The 14305-nt window shown below is 47.8% G+C and overlaps 1 protein-coding gene across 5 annotated transcripts in view; it reads right to left on the bottom strand.

Moving 5' to 3' along the window:
* ERBB4 (erb-b2 receptor tyrosine kinase 4) overlaps nt 1-14305 on the bottom strand; it is an 833408-nt gene that overhangs the window by 330459 nt on the left and 488644 nt on the right. The window lies entirely within an intron of this gene.

Here is a 14305-nt window from a genome sequence, read left to right as displayed (position 1 = left end):
TTGCAAGGTAGATATAAGAAATTAGATTTAATGAGAATAAGTTTAATTATGAAAAAAAAATGTGTATTGGCAATAAGTAATATGAATTTGAAGTATGGAATAGACGGGAGGTTGGGTCTTTAGTGTTCAGACCAATAGATGTTTTATTGTTTGCTAAGAATATTATGTGTCTATGGTTATTTTTGAAATTTGTGTGTAATTTGCTATTTGTGTTTTTTGTTTGTTTGTTTTTCTTGTCGTATAAATAAAAAACTTTAAAAAAAGAAAGAAAGAAAGAAAGGGTGACAGCTGCTATAATCTTATATTCTGGCAGAACTACAGAACATGGCTGGGCAAGAAAGGGGGAAAGTGACAGCGGTGAATTCTCTCAATGTCTAGGACTGCAGAAAGGACACCACCTGGAGTGGCACATAAAAGAATGAGAGGAACTTGGAACAAGTATCATTCACTTTAAAGAGATCCACAATCACCACCTGTCGGGGTCTTTGGGTCGCCAGCACACTGCATTTCACAGTTGTGAGTTTAAGTGGAGCACTTGGAGGCAGGCAGGAATTATTTACTGCTCTGTGCTCCTTTTGTTCTCAGGCCAAAGGAGTCATGATTTGTAGTTAGTCTGAATACTTAGCTGCGCTGTGGAAAGGTGGAAAGTGACAGGAAAGGGACAGAAGGTGCCCCTACCGCCTGCCTACCTGCGTGGCATCCTGCAGGCCTTTAAAGTGGTGCTAACATATCCAAACCACAGAGGGATATTCAGGCTGCCCCCTCCCCCAGCCACAGGGCTGCCATGGCACAAAGTTGTGGTATTGCTCTAGCAGAACATACTATAATATCCTTGCAAGGGCATCTTCCTGCCCCCTTACGTGGGCATGTATATAGGGGAAGACTCAGAGTTCTTTTGGTGGTGGTGATTTATGGCAGAACTGGGCACTATACTGAAGGCATGACTGCGTGCCACAAACAGCAAACCCTTCTGTGACATCCTTTGTCCTTCCACTCTGAATTGCTGGCTGGTGGTGGTGGGAGAAGGGAAAGCAGTGCAGTGTGATCTCACAGCCTAAGTCTAAGAGATGCCTGGTAGACATTACAGGGGCAGGGGCTAGATACTGCTGCATGTTCAGGCTGTCACCACCTGTGAGACATATTTTGTAATCCACAAGTTCATTCTGGAATGGATCATTTATAGCCAGTTTTGAACTTAACTTTGGAGCCAGGTAATCACATGAATGTGGCAAAAACTCCAAGGTCTCACCTCTGGATGAAACTGGTTCTATTCTTATCAGTCTACCTTAATGTCTAGTTATGGTACAGAAATTGCCACAGTCATCCTGATGGGCAGGAGGGGAAGAACAGGTTGGTTCTCCTGGCTGTCTCAGAGGACTGAGCTGAGATGCACAATGCGAAGATGATTCTGTGATCACTAATCACTGCTGCTCTTAACATCAGAAACTGCCTTATACTGAGTCAGGCCATTGGTCTATATCAGTGTTTCCCAACCTTTTTTGGGCAAAGGCACACTTGTTTCATGAAAAAAATCTCGAGGCACACCACCATTACAGCCCCGTGATGTCAGCGCGCAGCGTCACGCCGGGAGGGACGCACGAAAGTGTAAGTTTCAATTTTTTCCCCTCCCCCTTGCCTTCCTTCTGTGCCGCCCGCCAAAAAGCCAAGAAAAAAGCCAAGATTTTAGGGCAGCAGGTCGACACGGAAGAAGCTCCTACCTAAGGACAGGTGCAACGGCCGTGTCCTCTTCTGCCACACTTGGCAGCCCTGCCTCACGGTCGTGACTCCCACCCTGATTTCTCCCCGCAGGTCGAGCGGCACAGGCAGCCCAATGTGTCCAGCCCAGACACAAGCCCCGTGTGCTGGTCCCGGGGGGGGGAGGTACTAATACCATATCCGAAGTTCAGTCCAGAGTCACTAGCAGGGTAGATGATCACTAGATGAGACGTGAGGTCCGAAACAGGGAGCCGGGCGGGGGAGCAGGAACGCTGGTAGGGCAGCAGCAGGAAGCCAGGCGGGTAACAGGAACACTGGTAGAGCAGAAGCAGGGAGCCAGGCGGGGAACAGGAACACTGGTGGGTCAGCAGCAGGCAGCCGGGCGAGGAACAGGAACACCGGAGAGTCAGGAGCAGGAAGCCGGGCGAGGAACAGGCACACCGGGAGTGCAGATCTAGGTCTGGGTAAAGCAGGTACAGTGGTGCCTCGCAAGACGAAATTAATTCGTTCCGCAATTCTCTTCGTCTTGCGGGTTTTTCGTCTTGCGATGCACGGTTTCCCATAGGAATGCATTGAAAATCAATTAATGCGTTCCTAGGGAAACCGCCTTCAGACCAGGTCCGGGGACAGTCTGTCCCCGGACCTCTTCTGAAGGCTGGGGGGGGGGGGACAAGGGCTTTTCTTCCCACCCCCAGCATTTTTAAAAACCCTGGGACAGCGGAGGACTTCTCCGCTGTCCGGGCGATCTTAAAATGCTGGCGGGCGGCATTTTAAAATCGCCCCGGACAGCGGAGGACTTCTCCGCTGTCCGGGGCGATTTAAAAGCCCCTGGGAAGGCAGGCAGGGGGGAGCAAAGACTTTCGCCCCCTGCCCGCCTTCAGAAGGTGTTCCCACCCCCCCGCCCGGCTTCGCAGCAGCGCTACGAAGCCCGGCAGCTGGGGCAGCTGTTCCCGCCCCCCCCCTTCGGAACATCGTTCCGAAGTGGGGCGGCTGGGGCAGCTGTTCCCGCCCCACCTCCCCACTTCGGAACAGCGTTCGGAAGTGGGGCGGATGGGGCAGCTGTTCCCGCCCCACCTCCCCCCTTCGGAACATCGTTCCGAAGTGGGGCGGCTGGGGCAGCTGTTCCCGCCCCCCCTCCCCCCTTCGGAACATCGTTCCGAAGTGGGGCGGATGGGGCAGATGTTCCCGCCCCCCCTCCCCCCTTCGGAACATCGTTCCGAAGTGGGGCGGCTGGGGCAGCTGTTCCCGCCCCACCTCCCCCCTTCGGAACATCGTTCCGAAGTGGGGCGGCTGGGGCAGCTGTTCCCGCCCCACCTCCCCACTTCGGAACAGCGTTCCGAAGTGGGGCGGATGGGGCAGCTGTTCCCGCCCCACCTCCCCCCTTCGGAACATCGTTCCGAAGTGGGGCGGATGGGGCAGCTGTTCCCGCCCCACCTCCCCCCTTCGGAACATCGTTCCGAAGAGGGGCGGCTGGGGCAGCTGTTCCCGCCCCACCTCCCCCCTTCGGAACATCGTTCCCGCCCCACCTCCCCCCTTCGGAACATCGTTCCGAAGTGGGGCGGATGGGGCAGCTGTTCCCGCCCCACCTCCCCCCTTCGGAACATCGTTCCGAAGAGGGGCGGCTGGGGCAGCTGTTCCCGCCCCACCCCCACACTTCGGAACATCGTTCCGAAGTGGGGCGGATGGGGCAGCTGTTCCCGCCCCACCTCCCCCCTTCAGAACATCGTTCCGAAGTGGGGCGGCTGGGGCAGCTGTTCCCGCCCCCCCCTCCCCCCTTCGGAACATCGTTCCGAAGTGGGGCGGATGGGGCAGCTGTTCCCGCCCCACCTCCCCCCTTCGGAACATCGTTCCGAAGAGGGGCGGCTGGGGCAGCTGTTCCCGCCCCACCCCCACACTTCGGAACATCGTTCCGAAGTGGGGCGGATGGGGCAGCTGTTCCCGCCCCACCTCCCCCCTTCAGAACATCGTTCCGAAGTGGGGCGGCTGGGGCAGCTGTTCCCGCCCCCCCCTCCCCCCTTCGGAACATCGTTCCGAAGTGGGGCGGATGGGGCAGCTGTTCCCGCCCCACCTCCCCACTTCGGAACAGCGTTCCGAAGTGGGGCGGATGGGGCAGCTGTTCCCGCCCCACCTCCCCCCTTCGGAACTTCGTTCCGAAGTGGGGCGGATGGGGCAGCTGTTCCCGCCCCACCTCCCCCCTTCGGAACATCGTTCCGAAGTGGGGCGGATGGGGCAGCTGTTCCCGCCCCACCTCCCCCCTTCGGAACATCGTTCCGAAGTGGGGCGGATGGGGCAGCTGTTCCCGCCCCCCCTCCCCCCTTCAGAACATCGTTCCGAAGTGGGGCGGCTGGGGCAGATGTTCCCGCCCCACCTCCCCACTTCGGAACATCGTTTTAAAATGCTGGGGGTCGGCAGCGAACGCTCCCGACCCCCAGCATTTTAAAACCTCCCCGGGACAGAGACTTCTCTGCTGTCCCTTGGAGATTTTAAAATGCTGGGGGTCGGCAGCGAACGCTTCGCTCCCGCCCGCCAGCATTTTAAGATCGCCCGGGGCAGGTGGGGGGAAGGCAGGCGGGGGGGAGCAAAGACTTTTGCCCCCCGCCGGCCTTCAGAAGAGGTCCTCTTCTGAAGGCCGGCTGTGGGCGAAAGTCTTTGCTCCCGACCGCCAGCATTTCCCTATGGGCTTTCGTCTTGCGATGCAAGCCCATAGGGAAATTCGTCTTGCGAAGCGCCTCCAAAACAGAAAACCCTTTCGTCTTGCGGGTTTTCCGTCTTGCGAGGCATTCGTCTTGCGGGGTACCACTGTACTCCACAACGACGTTGCTCCCACAACCTGGGACCGGGCTGCCTGACCTTTATCTTCTTCTAAGGCCGGGGGCGGTCCCGGCCCCCAGGAGCCCCGCCTCTCCTGGCCTTAAGGCGAGCACTCTTCCTGGGAGAGACCAGTTCCCTTCGCCTCTCTGCCCTAAGCCTCTGCAGTTCAGGAGAGGCCGAAGGGTTACTGGGCCCCGGGGGAGGCTCACCTGTAGCCACTGAGTCCTCCAGCACCTCTGGGGCCAGAATGGTCTCACCTGGTGCCTGCCCCTGAGGATCTGGCACAGGTGCAGGCTCCTCAGCATCTAGGCCTTGCCCCAGTTCAGCCGGCCCTGGAGGCGGGGACTCCTGTGCCGGCTGGGATTCCTCCGGTTCACTCTCAGACTCGGAATCCCAGGCCATCACACCCCGCTTCCCCACTCTAGATCCTGAATGCGACCAAGTGCTCTGGACTCCCGAGCAGGGTGGGAAAGAGGACTCGCATCTGGTAGCCTCCGGGCTCCTTGCCTGCTCGAGGGATGGCATTGCAGGCAAGCTGCCGGCCGTCGCCATCGCCGCCCCCTCATGCGAGTGGACCTGCCCGGAGTGGTGGGCCGGGGGAGGCTCGCTCTCTGTGGGGATGTGGCCCGCACGCGCGGCCCCGCTTCCTCCTGCCCAGGGCTGAGCTCCTTACCCGCGATCTCGGTCTTGCGCACGCGGATCCCACTTATTCCGAAGCTCGCGCCACTAGCCGGGGCTCTCACACCGTGCCAGGGCGAGGTGGCGCGGCCCACTGACGTCATCGCGGCTCGCCGCCGCCCTCGACTTCCCTGTTCCCTCCCCTCCCTCGGGTCGCCGTGGTTACCGAGGACTGCAAGCTGCACGGGCGAGCGTGGGGCATTAAGTGGGAGAAGGAAAATTAAAATTAAAACTCGCCTGAAGGCCGCCTCTCCGGATATGAAGCTATCTTTCAAATTTTTTAATTTTTCCCGCGGCACACCAGGCAACGTCTCGCGGCACACTAGTGTGCCGCGGAACACCGGTTGGGAAACACTGGTCTATATATCTCAGGATTGCCCACAGTGGCTCTGGAGGGTTCCAGAGAGTGGAGATCCCCAGCCCTACCTGGTAACGCCAACAATTGAACCTGGGACCTTTTGAATGCAAAGCAGAGATACTCTGCCACTAAGCTATGGCTGTTCCCCTGCCACTAAGCTCATTGTGCCCATTTTACATAATTTAATCTCTAATTGTATTGTCACTTAACTCAGTAATGCTACAGTGATTGTCTTATCCCCAGCTACTGCTACTGTGAAAAATCGTTTTGCATATATTTAAGCTGTAATTGACTTGCCACAGACTGTACTTTTACACTCAGTCGACATTGAACTCCGCTTAATTCTTTTCTCCTTTACACCCATTCGCCTTTATATGCACATAACCACCCCACCTCATGAGTCTCATGGTGTGTACTACAGTCACAAAGGCTTATGCCATAATATAAATTTGTTAGTCTTTACGTTGCCACAAGACTCTTTGTTGCTTTTGCTTTCATCAAAAATGCAACTCTGACTTGACCTCAACCTTTAAAGCTGATGCAGCTCACCATTTTTTGGCCCAAGAGCCAAACCCTCCAGGGGCCGCCTGGCAATGCTGGGTGTGCTGAAATGTGAGTGTGTCTCACACTCTTACGCATGCACCACACATCGAGCGCACCAGCTTGCCCCCGCGACTGAGGGGGCCACACAACACAACCTACGCACACGCCATGCAATGTGCTGACGTCACACACACATCCCATGTGACATGCTGACAGGTTGCATGCACACCGCACGGCTTGTGCAAGTGAGGCAAGGATGCCGCATGGAGTGCACAGTCGCTGCAGAATTTTGAAGGGGTCCCGCCCCCTCCTTGGAAAATGGGGGGGGGGCTTGGCCTCCCAGCCCCCGATGGCGCCCCTGCCACACAAGTACATGTACAGAACACACTGCTCTCCTCCTCAGCTATATGGGAAGATAAAGGACACATTGCTCTCCTCTTCCTCACCCAATGATTGAGCTGATTCCTAGGGAGGTGGCATCTCTGCCAACCCCAGCCCTGTGTCTACCTTCATGTTAATTTTCACTTGCACTACCCAAACTGGTGGGGTCTTTGGAGTAAAAATAAATAGCTTGGGTGTCTAGATCAGCCCTCCAGCTCTGAGCTGGGGGTTAGATGCCCCGCTTTAAAATACTAAATGACTGTGTCCCAGATTATCTAAGGGAGTGCCCCCGCTCCCTCAGCAGCAGTCCTTCACAACAAAGGACTTAGGGAGAGTCCTCTCCTTGGCTGGGGTAAGTGTGATGAGGCCAAGTAGCTCTCTCTCTTTCTAACTCTCTCCCTAGGGAAGCCTGCCTTGCCCTCGCCTGCTGGGAAGAATTTAAAACCTGCAGGCATATGGAAGGTGAGGCAGCTGCCAACTTAAAAATACCTTTAAGTTAATCTCCCTTCCTTTCCTCTGCCCCTTTCACTTTATTATTGTAGACATTTTTATCTTAATTAATTGTAACTTTAAAAATTCATTATTGTATTTTCTTGTATTTTCTTGTAATATTGTATCTTCTTGTATTTTCTTGTAATATTTCATAATTTTACAGTGGGCCATCTTGGGGACCTTTATAAAGTCACATGGTTTGATGCAAGTGAAATAAAAAATGAAACGAAATAATATAAACTTGGAGCAATCAAGCTTAATACAGCACATATATGCATAGCATGTAGAAATGACAACATTCCTGCCACTGCAATGTAGGCAATCAGGGGGAACGGGGTGAGGAGGGGGGGGTAAATGAACTATACAAACACAAACAACTTTTATGGATCATTTCTTTTGAAGCCAGACATACATTTTAATCAGAGACTTTAATGATTATTCATGAATGAATTATTAATGAATGTTCCAAAAATATCATTCCATGGTATCATTCCCCCTCTTCCCCAACCTAAAATAACACACACACACACACACACACACACACACACACACAGAAAAATAATGGAAGGAGGGAAAGAAAGAACAGCCCCCCCCAAAACTTCAACATGACGACACAGGCTCTGTTTGAACATCGCTACGGCCAAAGCTACAGCTTGTGGGTAGCAAGAAGAAAACATAACTAGAAGTTCAGGTTCAGAGGACACACTAAGCCAAAACTTGGCTCAATTCAGCATGGCACAGGAGTAGGAAATAGCGAGAGCAGCAACGCAGCTGCAAGCTCCTTTCTCGCAGCCCACACGTTTGCACAATTCCCAGTAAACTATGGTTTGGCTTTCTGCGACATGCAAGCAAGGCCATTGTTATTTGTTCTTTCTTCATTAACTGAAACAGTCACACACACTGAACATAAACACACCCTTTGCCTCCAGGTGATGCAAGGCAGAAGAACACAGTAGCAGAGAAGGAAGTCACAGAAGCTGTTTCTAAACATTTTCATGTATTCTTCCTGCTTTCCTAATTTTACAGGAGCCCAGTTACCAAGCTACAGAAACAGGAAGGGCAGCTTATGCTATTCTTTTGTTTTGAAAATGAGAAATGCCAACAGTGAAACTTGCCTGGAAATCATGCTTTCTTCCCCTGAAAGATTTCCTTGCCAACCTCAAATGCAGGTAGGCAAGTTAGGGCTGCTCATCAGTGGTCAGAGAAAGGCCCTCTACACATGTTCAAGTGTGCTTACCTTTTATTATGGAATTTACAGTTTCTAAATGGAGCTCTCCCAATGGAAACAGGTTGCCTTGCATATGCAGAGTTCTCCAAACATTTTATATTTTGTGAATATGAAGGGAGATGAAATCAGCACAATGGATATTTTTCTGCCTGTGAAGTATATTCCATGCACAAGACAAGGTTTCTTGCCAAAGGAATCCTAACTGCCACAATCCATCTACATCATATCTCCTTGTTTTTCCAACAACAAAAACTTAAGCATGAATGAGTTACCTTTAAACAACCCTTCCCTTTTTTATACTAACATGCCCGGGACAAATGCCCCACAGCAATGGGTTGTTTGACAGAGCTTCACACATGTCACATTAGTTCAGAGATAACAACAGGGTATTAAGTGGAAAATGACAATCTCATCAACTGATTGTGAAAATCAGCCTCCCTCCAGGGTTTCTTCCTAGATCTCACAGCCAGAGATCAGGCTAAGTGGATGGAAACTTGGCTGCAACATATAAGCTGGTCCAGAACACCCGCTGCTGTGCCACAAAACCACCAAAGCTCCTACTAATGCATTAAAGTCTCAGCAAAAGGAGTCGCTGGGTCTTTGATGGGGGGGCGTTGTCAGTAAAGGTAAGTGCTTCTAAAGCATTTGCTTTTTTGTTATTTGAATTGGCTTGACTAACACATCCCCTTCAGAAGCCGAGACTATGTTAATTTGCTAAATGATCAAACAGTCCTAAACTAAACAAGTGCTGAACACTCAGTAAAAGGGTGCGAGTTCAGAAGAATTTGAAATGAGCAGTTAGTCTTCAAAGAAGTGGGTCAACCTTTGAATTCTGTTGTTCTCTTTTCTTTAAATAGCAGATGTTTTCCATATATATCAAAACGTTATACGGCACAATGCTAATCTGTATGAATGACCCTGAACTCCTGTTAATTTAACAAAGGCCTAGAAAATTGTTTAATTAACATGTTTAATTAACCTTGTTTCAAGAATTTCTGTACACTAATACACCAGCTAACTTTCAAATGGCTGGGCACTCAGGCTAAAAAGCCATCTCAAGAAAGCTAGAGAGTTCCAGAAAGACATCTACTTCTGCTTCATTGACTATGCAAAAGCCTTTGACTGTGTCGACCACAGCAAACTATGGCAAGTTCTTAAAGAAATGGGAGTGCCTGATCACCTCATCTGTCTCCTGAGAAATCTCTATGTGGGACAAGAAGCTACAGTTAGAACTGGATATGGAACAACTGATTGGTTCAAAATTGGGAAAGGAGTACGGCAAGGCTGTATATTGTCTCCCTGCTTATTTAACTTATATGCAGAATTCATCATGCGAAAGGCTGGGCTGGATGAATCCCAAGCTGGAATTAAAATTGCCAGAAGAAATATCAACAACCTCAGATATGCAGATGACACAACCCTGATGGCAGAAAGTGAGGAGGAATTAAAGAACCTTTTAATGAGAGTGAAAGAGGAGAGCGCAAAATATGGTCTGAAGCTCAACATCAAAAAAACAAAGATCATGGCCACTGGTCTCATCATTTCCTGGCAAATAGAAGGGGAAGAAATGGAGGCAGTGAGAGATTTTACTTTCTTGGGCTCCATGATCACTGCAGATGGTGACAGCAGTCATGAAATTAAAAGACGCTTGCTTCTTGGAAGAAAAGCAATCACAAACCTAGACAGCATCTTAAAAAGCAGAGACATTACCTTGCCAACAAAGGCCCGTATAGTAAAAGCTGAAGAATTGATGCTTATGAATTATGGTGCTGGAGGAGACTCTTGAGAGTCCCATGGACTGCAAGAAGATCAAACCTTTCCATTCTTAAGGAAATCAGCCCTGAGTGCTCACTGGAAGGATAGATCATGAAGCTGAGACTCCAATACTTTGGCCATCTCATGAGAAGAGAAGACTCCCTGGAAAAGACCCTCATGTTGGGAAAGATTGAGGGCACAAGGAGAAGGGGACGGCAGAGGACGAGATGGTGGGACAGTGTTCTTGAAGCTACCAACATGAGTTTGACCAAACTGCGGGAGGCAGTAGACAGGAGTGCCTGGCATGCTCTGGTCCATGGGGTCACAAAGAGTCGGACACGACTAAACAACAACATGCTTGAAACTCACCGAACTTTAACTGTGCTCAAGAAGTGCAAAAGGAAAACTCCATTTTAACTCCCTCAGAACTTCTGCTGCTTGATCTGAACTGCTATTTACAATTTTTGTATGTATATGATGCTGTATTAAGTTTCAGTACCATAGTGCATGGATGACACTGTAAAGGCCTCCTTAGATATCTCAGCCCAGCTTGGGTCTTCACTATTTCAACACACTAATTTTCATTTTCATTCTGATTCTCTCTCTCTCTCTCTCTCTCTCTCTCTCTCTCTCTCTCTCTCTGTCACACACACACACACACACACACACACACTCACTGAAAAAGGTGGGGCATGGAGGAAGAATTTGCTCTGCCTTTCCCAAAAGGCTGTACAGTGATACCTTGGTTCTCAAACTTAATCCGGAAGTCCGTTCCAAAACCAAAGCATTTCAAAACCAAGGTGCACTTTCCCATAGAAAGTAATGCAAAATGAATTGATCCATTTCAGACTTTTAAAAACAACCCCTGAAACAGCAATTTAACATGAATTTTACTATCTAACGAGACCATTGATCCATAAAATGAAAGCAATAATCAATGTACTGTACTATAAAATAAATAAGACAATATTGTAGATGATAAAAATTAAAATTATTATTATTTTCTTACCTGCACTGATAATAGTCATTGTTTGGATGGGGGGGGGGGCTTTTATCCATTTCTGCAGTCATACAACCAATCTATCAGTAGCTGAACACAGTCACAAGAGCAAATTAATCGAAAAAGTCTCAAAAACAAAAACACAAAATAAATAGCAAAAACAAAAGTGCCAAACTTAATCAGTTTTGGAACTTCCAGAACGTTCAAAAACTAAGGCACAGCTTCTGATTGGTGCAGGTGCCCCGGAAACAACAGCCGACAGCCGCGTTGGATGTTCGGCTTCTGAAAAACATTTGAAAACTGGAACACTAACTTCCATGTTTTTGGAGTTTGAGAACCAAGGTACCACTGTATCTATGATGCTTGTGACATTTAGGAGCAGCCGCCAGCCAGATGCCTCTGAGAGGTCACAAGCTGCCCATGAAGGCAATTCATATGTGCAAGCAGTTAGTCAAGACCGAGACAAAGACTTTGCTGAATAAACTGCATTTTAACATGGTGTTAACCTGCTTAAAAATCCCAGTATTAACACTTACATTATCTCTCATCTCTCGTGAACTACATGCACACTTTTGCAATACATTCTCACTGCAAAACACAGTAAAATGTACAAAACATTCAGGTCAGTCATTTCTAAAGTGGAGCCAAATGCATCCCTTTGGTTGTTCATCATTAATATTTTATCAATTTCCAAGCTGCTACAGTTTTCTCCAGGGATATCATTAATAAAATACCTCTAAAATCAGCAAGATAGCAGGCAGAGTGACCAAACTACAGAACAAGTTTTAATTATCTTGATTTTATATAATGCTGAGTGCATGGCTTAAATTTAAAGAAATGTGAAATCCAGATCTTTGATGAAGGAGGAAATTTTTTTGCTCATTATATTTCATCAGTTGTTTTAATTACTTCTCATGCATCCCCTCTTCCAATGCCTATACAAATGGCAGAAACTTGTCTCCATGAATTAGCATATATACTGAAATCAACTTCCATTGAACTACTGTCATACTCAACCCTAGATGCTTGGATCTTTCCACCTCTTCTAACATCCAGTTCATACTTGCTCAGGCTGTTCTGTTATACTCTCTCCTTCTTAGGGGCGTAATTATTCATGCCATGATTCATTTCAGTCCAGACATTTAGATCTCCCCCCTCCACAAGTCCAGACAGCCTTGATACAATCTCCAAACATGTACAGATGGGCTTGAAATTGAGAAGCAATCCCATACGATTTCTAGGGTTCAACACTGCCCTTCTCCTACACTGTATTTAATTTGCATATTATACACAGATTCCTGTCAGTAAAGATTCAATTTGACTAATGGAAGAATAAAAAAAAATCTGTTTTCATTTTGGTTATGGCAAAAGAGGCTGTGTTTATAATTTGTTTCCAGTGTAAAAAGGAACATATTTTATATACAGTGGGTTTTCCTGGCGGGGAAATGCCACCTGTTTGCTCTGTCTAGAACCTCCCAAGAGGTTTCATAGGAATTGGGGTCCCAAATGTGTTGCCAGGAATTTGAATCAAATCTGCAAATATAACTATTTTTACCAACATTGGGCTTGTGACTTGAGGACAACAAATTATTGTTGCCAAGTGTATTCAGGATGTTAATAATTTGGTTAGGAAAATATAGATTTTAGTACAGTGGAAAGAGCCTTAAATTTTTTCTCTATTTCAGATTCACATTAATCTCTAACGGACAACCTCATTATGTTATGTCAAATAAAATAAAGAAAGAAAGAAAGAAAAGAAAACAAGCTGAAACAGATAAAACGTTCTTCTACAGTTAAGAAGAAGAAAAGGTATTTGTTAATTTCTCCATGAGAAATCTTTCTGGACAAAGAAGAAGAGTGTGCTTAGTAAAATGTAAGAGTAGCAACAGTTATAGTTCTATGGGGGAAAATAAAGAAGCAAATTTAATGTGTCAGTCTATGTCTAATGTTAGTCTATCTTCAGCATACTCCCACTAAAAAAATACAAACAGTTTCAGTGCTAGGCTTGTTTTCTGCAAGGTGTTTGTGCCTTGGCAGCCGCAGCGGCCATGGTGGGCAGAGAGGCACGCAGAGGCAGTGGCCAGGGCGGTGGCAGCAGCCAAGCCCCCAGGGGCACCCACAGTCCCACGGAAGTGGCGCTCGTGTTGCTCACTGACCCTAATTGTTCCTTGGTTCTGTCCACTTACTTGCCTTGTGGCTCCTGGTATCCAGCTCCTAACTCACCTCAGATTGCTGCCCTGTTCTCCTTCTTCACACCAGAAGAGATGTGAACTAAAGCCACAATAACATTTAAAATTTACTGCTTTATAATGATTCGCCTTAGGATACACTATATTCCCATAGTGCTAGCAGATGCACAGATACAGGATAACTTGTAGATAACTTATTGCACAGCAGTAAATTAGAGAATCCCTCTCATATCAGGCACTACATACTAATGACATTTGCATTAAACTTTCAGTATATGAAATATAAATGGCAAATGTTACATTTAAAATAACTTTGTTTAAGGCATGCATAAAAGACAAGTATGACTTATGTCCTTAATTTTGGAGTGGAAGAATAAATTAAAATGATAATGATAATCAACAGGGCACATGACAGGGACACACTGTGATTTAATAGCTAAAAGCTACCAGCAGCTTTGTGGGTCTCACTAACACTCACCATTTGGTTTTGGTTTTTGTCAATGGCAGCTGGTACCTCTCAGCACCACTGGTGTTCCATTGATCCCAGCTCATCCCATGCAGCTAATTCATCCAATCACTGGTTTACGAAGGGTTGCCCATATTCTGTGCTGTCACCATGCATTATTCCCATGTCCTGCATTATTTAAGCAGATTTAAAGCAGGTGCTCACAATTTGTGAACCATCGAGCCAAGCAGAGCCCACCACCTGTGGCATCCCAACAGAAACTCAATAAACTTGTTTTTGCTGTCTAGTTAAAAATACAAAGAGGTGTAGGTGTGTAATATCTGGCTAATGGGCTGAATCTGATTTGGTGGGTCACACAGAGCGCAGGACAAATATTCTCATTAGCATATTTTGAATACAAGATCAACACAGATTTTCTATTACTTGTCCTATTTTTTAAAGCATAGCACAAATTCCTCATATAATAAAAGTTTAGTTCTTCATGTCACCTTCTCCATCCATATTTTTGTTTGTTTGTTTGTTTAGAGACAGTTGATAAAAGAGGCATTTTTTTGGATCCTGCAACAGCCAGCAGCTTTATTTCACCCCTCCTCTTCCTGCCACATCTAAGACAATTTTTAGCAATTGCTAAAACCTCCTTGCATAAACAGAATATATAATGACTTTCAATGGGATGACATGTTTAATC

This window comes from Podarcis bocagei (assembly GCF_964188305.1).
Source record: "Podarcis bocagei genome assembly, chromosome: 1".
Classification (NCBI taxonomy): domain Eukaryota; kingdom Metazoa; phylum Chordata; class Lepidosauria; order Squamata; family Lacertidae; genus Podarcis; species Podarcis bocagei.
The sequence above is the reverse complement of the archived record's forward strand: the minus strand, read 5'-3'. Positions and strand labels throughout refer to the sequence as shown.